We start from the raw sequence: 9,826 nt of genomic DNA on the forward strand, positions 1-9,826 counted from the left end.
TTGATCAGTCTGCAAATATTTTGAACCCGTTTCAACCATTTTTGTGTGAATTTTCAGAGCAAGGGGCCCGACCACTGAACTTCTCTCTTACGTGACATGTTTCCCCCTGTGCAATTGATATGATGAACTCATAGATACACGGATATGACCTTAAACATGAGGTATAAACATAACATATTTATACATGTACATAACTTGGAATACATATTCTGTAAACTATTTGCGAATCTTGTAAGTAACCAGAAAGAGTAATTTCCCGCTAAATCAGCACAACGCCATCCCAAAGGCAACTAACAAAAATGAAATAAGTATGACTGTCTCTGCGAAAATATAGCAGCATGGCAAAATTTTGGTTAAAGAGGGAAACAAGATAAAATAAGGCGTGTGAAATCCAGTGGCCATGACTGTTGTATAAATGCTTGACCTGGTGACCATTATGTTGTGACATATTGATTAAGATTACTTACAGTAGTTTTATATCAGAAACAAGCGCAAGTTTGAGCATCGTCACGCATGTACGTAACAAAACTCACGTTGATGAGAATATTGACTTTTAAAATAATCCAGCTACGTCACGGTGAATGAGTTCGTCCAAAGTGACGCGTTATATACAAAGAATTTAACGATTGATACGTGTACAAGACAGCATATTATCCGAGATCTACGGCTCGAGCCAGCAAAAATGGCCGTGTATACGCGTTCGGCTCGAGCCAAGTTCGGCCCCAATATACCCACGGGGCTTATTTCTGATAGGATTTGGCCTCTACATGTCTTAGACCGTGGAACGCACGGGGACCGAAACTATCTAGTCCTACCAATGACTACTACGCGTTTGTTTCCCCACTGTGCCGACAACTGTAGAAGAACAAATGGTAGCATACATGATTGCAAAAATAAAAACCGTTCGACAGCAGCGTTGGGCAATAGTTATTCAGTGCATACTTGCCCGCGGTCGTCTTCTTTGGGTGTACTTGTTTCTCAAGGGGAGTATATTCTGCATTGATTTCTCTCTCGCTCTGACATACATCGTGCCATGTAAAGAAACAATAACACAAATACGACACCAAAATTATTTTCAGCCACGTTATTTTAACACTAAGTAACTGTGGGGCTGTTCCATTCGGCTCTGAACAAACTGAATGGAACTCAGGCAGATCTCGGCGTCCGTTCGGCCAGACCGTGTAAACGCATAGGAGATAATCTCTTGTTAATCGCTGAGGGAGCAGTAGTTCAGCACCTATAGAATGCTATTGTGTAAACGGAGTAAATATAAAACAGTACGCGACGGCTCGGGCCTAGGTGTGTCCACAGATTACCCAGGTACAGCGTTGACGGCGCTGTTCAACAACTTGGAAGTGGCCTGATGTGTGTTCACGTATTACACAGGTAAAGCGTGTGGGGCGCTGTGCAATAAATACAGTATTTCCACAAGTTCATTCGAAGGCATTCTGAACAATATCCATAATCAATCGTCTTAATTCAGAAATAGTGGGACACACATTGACTCCAACTCAGTACGAGCGTTATTCACCAGCTGTCACTGAAGGTTGACATTCACCAACTCTCACTGCATAGGAATTTCTGAAATACAGATGGGCACGCCAATTTCGGCCCGATTTCCCGAAGATTTCCAGTTCTCTGAGGATCTCTTCTCAAAACCTAGTTGAATACAAGAATTACAATCTAGCTCGAACTCGTTTCAAGCAGGAATGCGATTGTTTCCAACAGAGCTTTCCTTGATCCCGTATGGACACTGCGGGAAATATTTAGTGTCAGCTTCAAATATACAAACTACACTGATATTTCTACTTGGGGTAACTGCACATTTGAACTCATCAACATTTAAACTGTTTTGAGGGGCCTTATAGTGTGTTATCCTGACCTTTATGTTGTTACTTAATGCTTTACTTCCAATAAAGTGCCCGCCCCCCTCTGCGCGAATTGCCTAAAAATACGCGCATCATCCTTGTAGTTGAAACATTAAAATAATTTATCAAAATAACAATGTATGGCATGGACGAGTAGAGTCAAAATTTCACGCCTATGTTGAGGCGAAGAAAATAAATGACTGCCAACGTAGAACTCAGTGCGTTTACACGTCAAATTAATGTGCATAGTATGATGTTGTATACCAAACTACGTCGGACTGAAATTATGGAAATGCAGAAATTGGTTTGACTAGCGTTTCGTGGAATTCCTGACAAAGCTAGCCATATCACTGCATTACGTGATGTCTAATTCCCGACGTATACTTAGATGTATACTCAGTGATGCACAGATATAAACTTAGCACGAGTTATAAACATACGACATTTCAGAATACCTGTTTCGCATCACTTAACAATACGAGATCGTCCTCTATCCCACTGGCACACCAGCTTTGGATAATAATTCCCTGTCAAACAAATGCAATAGCTTGGACGGGGAGGGATTTCGATCACATTCATTAAACATTTTCTATGACACTGACACGCATAGGAGATAATCTCTTGTTAATCGCTGAGGGAGCAGTAGTTCAGCACCTATAGAATGCTATTGTGTAAACGGAGTAAATATAAAACAGTACGCGACGGCTCGGGCCTAGGTGTGTCCACAGATTACCCAGGTACAGCGTTGACGGCGCTGTTCAACAACTTGGAAGTGGCCTGATGTGTGTTCACGCATTACACAGGTAAAGCGTGTGGGGCGCTGTGCAATAAATACAGTATTTCCACAAGTTCATTCGAAGGCATTCTGAACAATATCCATAATCAATCGTCTTAACCTGTACGAAATAAGTAGTAAGTAGTTCTGCCTGCAGCGGCCAACGACGAATTAAGAAGAACCAACTGTCACCAATATGCGACACACTCAAATGATACCAAACCATAAATCAGTCTGCCGTGAAGTCCCTGTCATTCTCGTATATTGAACATGGCTACCAAGCGTTACCTAACATTCAATTGTCTTGAGATGTTTTATTACTTTGGTATTGATTGTGAATTGCTTCATTAACGGACGCTCAATACAACTACTATTCATACAGTACTAGTATGTCAATTACAATTATATTTGCATACACCCAAATTCCGTACCAGGTAGGCAATTGCCAAGGGACTTTGCAACATCCCCGACACTTTCCCATGAGTTCCAGCGACCGTTGTAGACGCAAGAAAGTTACATACCCGCCCACGTGACAGTTAATCAACGTTTGGCCACGAGGGACGAGAGGTAGTTGGGTTATTACATTGTTTTTAGGCACAAAAATCATTGCTGTGCACGACTTAGAAGAAATGTAGTAGAAAATAAAAATGTAAATTCATTTGTTTGGTAGTTTGTTGAGATGTTGACAATGGGATTTAATTAATAATATTAACGTTGTGAGTGTCGCGTTCTATATTTCTCGTGTAAAGGTCTTAGTAATTCGGGATCGTGCTCTATCCCGTTGGCACAACAGCATATCGGAGAATAATTCCCTGTCAAACAAATGCAATTGCTAGGACGGGGAGGGATTCGATCACATTCATTAAACATTTTCAATGACACTGATACTAACCTGTACGAAACAAGTAGTTCTGCCTGCAGCGGCCAATGACGAATTAAGTGGAACCAACTGTCACCAATATGAGACACACTCAAATGATGCCAAACCATATATTAGACCACTGACAAAGTCTCTGTCATTCCCCTATTTGAAAAGGCTATCAAGCGTTACCTAACATTCAATTGTCTTGATGTTTTATTACTTTGGTATTGATTGTGAGCTCTCTATTAACGGACGCTCAATACAACTACTATTCATACAGTATGTGAATTACAATTACATTTACATACACGCAACTCCCGTATCTGGCAGGCAATTATTGAGGGACTTTGCAACATCCCCGACACTTTCCCATGAATTCCAGCGACCGTTGTAGACAGAAGAAAGTTACATACCCGCCCACGTGACAGCTACTCGACTTGTGGCCACGAGGGACAAAAATCATTGCTGTGCACCACTTAGAAGAAATGAAATGGAACATAACAATGTAAATTCATTTGTTTGGTAGTTCGTTGAGATGTTTTCAATGGGCTTTTATTAATATTCTTAACGTTGTGAGTGTCGCGTTTTTATATTTCTAGCGTAAAGGCCTTAGTAATTCGGGTTCGTGCTCTATCCCGCTGGTACAACAGCATAGGAGACTAATTCCCTGTCAAACAAATGCAATTGCTAGGACGGGGAACAATTCTATCACATTCATTAAATATTTTCTATGACACTGATACTTGCCTATATGAAACAAGTAGTTCTGCCTGCAGCGGCCAACGACGAACCAAGTGGAACCAACTATCACCAATTATGAGACACCCTCAAATGATACCAAACCATATATCAGGCCACCGCGAAGCTCCTGTCATTCTCGTTTATTTTGAAAAGTTTACCAAGCGTTACCTAACATTCAATTGTCTCGATGTTTTATTACTTTGCCATTAATTGTGAATTGCTTCATTAACGGACGCTCAATACAACTCCTATTCATACAGTATGTAAATTGCAATTATATTTACATACACCTAACTCTTTGCAACATTACCAAGGGACTTTGCAACATCCCCTATGCATTCCAGTGACCGTTGTAACCGCCCATGTGACAGTTAATCAAAACACAGAACGCGGTACGCCTTTGATGCGTGACCACGAGAGACGAGGTTTAGTTGGACGAAACAAGTGGTTCTGCCTGTAGTGGCCAACAAGAAACATTAGGCTTAAGTGGAGGCAAGACCAACATGTGATACACTCAAATGATACTAAACCTTATATCAGGCATCCGTTTAAGTCCCTGTTATTCTCGTTTATTTTGAAAAGTTTACCTAGCATTCAGTTGTCTTGTCCATTAATGGACGCTCAACACAATTGTTATACCCACAGTTTGTCAATTACAAATATATTTACGTATCGACGAGACTGCTTACCCAATCTAAGTACATTATAATAGGACGGGAGTGATTTCATTCTAGGTCCTCGTCGGTCGTCGTCGTCGGTCCGTCGTCCTGGTTAGTCGTTGTTGCACAACAACACGTATCTACAGGCGTAATCGTGAGGCTGTCACGTTGCAACGAACTTATGTCTACTGTATTTACAGGTTGAAACCTTCACAATAAATGGCGAATGTTATACTACAACTATGTTGTGTGCTCTGAATGTTTCCGTCCACGAGAGCTCAACAAGAACAAAGCTTGCTTTGTGACATAATTATAAAGTAACTCAGTATTTTGTAAAAATCCAGTGCGCGTAGCTGTTGTTGTATCATGACTGACTGGTTGGATGTGATTACCGTGCTCTGTTGTTTTACCGTAACCCATAGCTCGTGACATCATGAGTTATGTATATTGGGGTTGTTTGCAAAACTCTCTCAAATAAAACGCGCTCAAACCTGAAAATCGTTAGCTATGAAGTGGAATCTGATTTGACCATTTTTTCGTGGAATTTCTGACGAGGCCACTGCATCACGTGTTTTGTAATTTCCACCGCGTTCATTTTTATTGGTATGTGAGCACACTGTAGTTGAACTACTATAAACAGTAACAGAATATTTCGTAGAATTGTTAAACTGACCGTGAAGCGGATCTCATGAATATGAATGATTATTGCCATGGTACCCTACATTAAATCTTTACATGGGGATTACAATGTTAACATTTGTGTAATGACCGAATTTGAGATCCTGGGATAGGGAATACAGCAATTTCAACTATTTGTAATTGTATTGTTAGTTCTGGACTAAAATGGCTAATAGACCTTTTCTTTCAAGCGCCCTCTTTGGTTGAATAATATGGTGAAGGTAGTGTCCTCAAATTTGCAGTTTTAATCAATATCAATGCGTTTTAATAAAATAATGCGTTGAATAAGAGTAAGCTAGGCATAGGCCCGATTAAAAAATGTCATCAATGAAAATGATAGAATGGTGACAGAGATATAGTATTATGGCCAAAAATAAAAAAAAACCGTTATTCGACCATCTTTGATCTGGTTATGAAACAAACGAATGAAAATAGTACATAAATCTTGGAAATATAGTAGAAAGGCCAACAAGTCAGATGGCTGTCAATCGTCCATCCTTGATCCTGACGAACAGAAGCACGGACGGTCGGAGGATATGTATTCTAACATGTATAATCTATGTACTAAATTTGAATGAAAACTGACAAGGCATGTCCAAAATACGACATTTTCAAAACACAAGATGGCTGCCAGTCGGCTATTTCGAATTGAATTGCTGAACCACTGCATGTGCATATGTCCCACATAAAGTACTAGAAACATGCAAAGAATGAATGGAATCGGCCCAAAGGATTTTGAAATATGACTCCGGACTCCGGACGTACGGGTGAACGCACGGACGGTCGGAGGACATGTATCCTAACATGTATAATCTATGTACAAAATTTGAATGAAAATCGACAAAGCCTGTCCAAAATACGGCATTTTCATAAAACAAGATATCTGCCAGTCGGCCATTTTGAATCGAAGCGCTAAACCACTGCATGTGCATATTTCCCACATAAAGTACTAGGCACATGCAAATAATGGATTCTGAAATATGGCTCCGGGCGGGGGGACGCACCGACGGACGGACGGAGACAGAATTATAAGTCTCCGTTTTAGGAATTTGTCCGAACGGAGACTAATAAAGCGCGTAGTTGTTGCTGCGTTACTGTAATAAAGACAATATTCTCTATCAATAATCCGCCCAAAACAGGAATATTTCTACTAATTCGGTTGTTTTTTTCGACGTTTTTCGAAAAACCTGCGGTTAGGCTGCGAACATTCCGGAGGGGGTGAAACGAAAGAGCATCGCCAGGCGATGGACGCGGGGCTCTTTGGCAACTACCGCAAACGTATCGTGTCCAGTCATTGGTTGGCCACATATAGGTACAAATACGCGTTCTATTTTTACGCGTTAAATGTGGCTCGTCCGTTTCATCCCCTCTGGAATGTTCTACTTTCCACTATATCGCAGATTTTTCGAAAAACGTCCAGAAATCACAAGAATTAGTAGACATATTCCTGTTTTGGGCGGATTATTGATAGAGAATAATGTCTTTATTACAAAAATGCTGAAAAACCGGGAGTTTTTGCCTCAGTTATTTTTTTATCGGCGAAAAACTTCGAACTCGGCAAATTTTGTTGCTCAACTTCCCTCTATCATATACACCCAGCGACACTGATGCTAGCTGACTGTGGTTGGCCTGGGAATCATGCCGACTGCACGTGCTACGTCAATTGATGTATGATTGATTATGCACAGAGAAACAGACATGTATTCGAACACCAGTTATAAACACACGATAGTCATGCATGTACTTAACTTAGAATACCTGTCCCGTATCAATCAACTAAAATACTCTGCGTGAAAGCATAATTCCGTCTCGTACCAATACAAGTGCCACGGAATGAATTCGATGCGATTCGCTTGCATAATACCTGTCGCTAATCTGAATTTGGATGAGATTCCTCATGAATTTTACAAAATCTAAAACTCGTGTGTTTTCTTCAGACCATACAAAGTGGTTATGCGACTTTAATGTTCAAAATGTAAACATGATATCGCAATGTATTGCTTTGCGGAAGAAACAGTACACAACTCTACAATTGCATTTTTTAATTTCCCTAGTCTCCACTGCAATTGCCCACAGTGTATTTGTTACACAAGGAAATGGATCTCGCACAACAGTTCGAACAAATTTGCGTTAACCATTTTAAGTGCATTTAAAGTGTCTCATACAATTAACTTCGTAGACATTCCAGCGTTTCGAACTCGAGCTTGATTATTGGTCGAATACATTTACTTCAAAGAATCTTCACCACAAGAGGGCGTGATTTTCATTGTGCACTGCGCTCTGGGCGCTGGGAGAGTCTTCAATAGTTTAAAATTACCACGATATATCGACACGTGAACAACTCACGTATTCAGGCAGAACAAATGTGATCGGCGACTAAAAATTATTATTCTTTGTTTATATCTTCGAAAACCATCCTTTCACAAGTATACAGTTAGTTTAAACCGGATTTAGGGTATTTGAGTATATATATAAATAAATGTAAATATAGAAGAATAAGCTCAGATAGAATGACACCGAATTTGTCGGTCAGCGTTATATATCTCGTGAATCAACATTCTTAATATAAATAAGAATAAATGTCTTTTCTGGATGGTGGAATAACATTGTCAGTTCCAAGTGCCCCCTGTCCACAGTTCTCGTAAATTGTCACTTACTCTGTCGCAAATCGTAGTGAATTATCTGTGGCCCAACAGGATTATTCTCTAATTGAGCGAGTAAATAGAAAATTGTTTTCCCAAAATAAGGTATCATCCTAGTTCAAAAGATAACATAGTTTTGTATTATTTAAACAATTCTTCTGTTCACCAATAAGTCGCGATATTTAGATATTTATTTTGTCTAGGTGCCTTTCGATTAATAAATATAATGTTATTTTTCACATAATACATACAATAATTTAAAGCTATTTTTACATCTAAAATCTATAATATTCATAATCATAGTAATAATACCACTAATAATTGTAACAGATTGTTCGATATCTGGTAATCTTCTTTATATGTTGTGGTCGAGATACTTCCTTCAAACGATTCCTCTTCTTGAATAAAGCGATCCTGTACTAGACTGTTTGCGTTGCAAGTAACTACGGTTACTTACGGATACACTGTTTGGGTATGCAATAAATACGACGAAGACAGTATATGAATTTAATGCAGTTCTTTTCTTGCCTAGCTTGCGGGGGAATAAGTAATTAAGATACTAAAAATATTCAAAAAATTGTTAGATATTTCGTTAGAGAATGTCGCCAATATTATATTCAATTCAGAAAATGTATATATGAAAGTTTACAAATAACAACATGGTACAAACATTTTTATTTCAGTCAAAATGTGACGGGAAGTTCATGCGAACTATAAATAAGAGTTAACATTTCTAATCTTTAATTAATTAGATGTATTACAAATATGCCGAAGTCCTATCTTTCCAAGTTTCGTAATAGGATTTTGGGTGGAACAGCGAGCTCCATATTTTTCAAGGAGATCGACGAAATCCCATCGGCCGAAACGTATGCTGATACTTTTAATGATGGATATGTTGCCCACCAACCAACATTTGCTATTTCAAAACCTGTAGACTATGTGTTGGTAACGTGAACCATGCGTCGTAAATAGTGGTACATGGAAGGTTGGGTGGCTCTGTAACGATACATCATAAATTTTAGAAACCTTGGTGGTTATACGAAATTTACATCATACACATTGTAGACTATTCGGTAGATACATAAACTATAAGTAATATATTGTAGATCAGTGGTTTGTTATGTTAGCGATACTTCGTTAACATCACCACCGGATTAATTGATTTAAACCTATCGTCAGTCCTGTCCTACTACCTTCTATGATTTGTATAAGCCAGACACAATTTAATAACCAATTACAGGAAAGATAGCCAATGATGAGATAATTATAGTTACACATTTCCGCACTATTGAAGCATCAGTCAATAAACATCGTCATACTTGGATTTATGCGTCAGCTGTTTTTTTCAGATTTTGAGCCTTATTACTTTATATCTGGAATTATGTGTGTTATTAATGCCACACCCTCTAAGCAATCAGTTTGCCGCCGGTTATTGTACTGTTAATATGCCCCTCTTGGACACGCTGCCAATACCTCCACAACTACCACATATAGCCATGATCCTGTTTTCGCACCAGTATTACCAACCACAACATTGATGCAATTCCTCCACAACCCAAGCAATATATGGCTGCAGACTAGAGATAAATCCTAATCTCTAT

Source organism: Saccoglossus kowalevskii, chromosome 5 (genome assembly GCF_978046115.1).
Source record: "Saccoglossus kowalevskii chromosome 5, keSacKowa6.1, whole genome shotgun sequence".
Lineage (NCBI taxonomy): Eukaryota > Metazoa > Hemichordata > Enteropneusta > Harrimaniidae > Saccoglossus > Saccoglossus kowalevskii.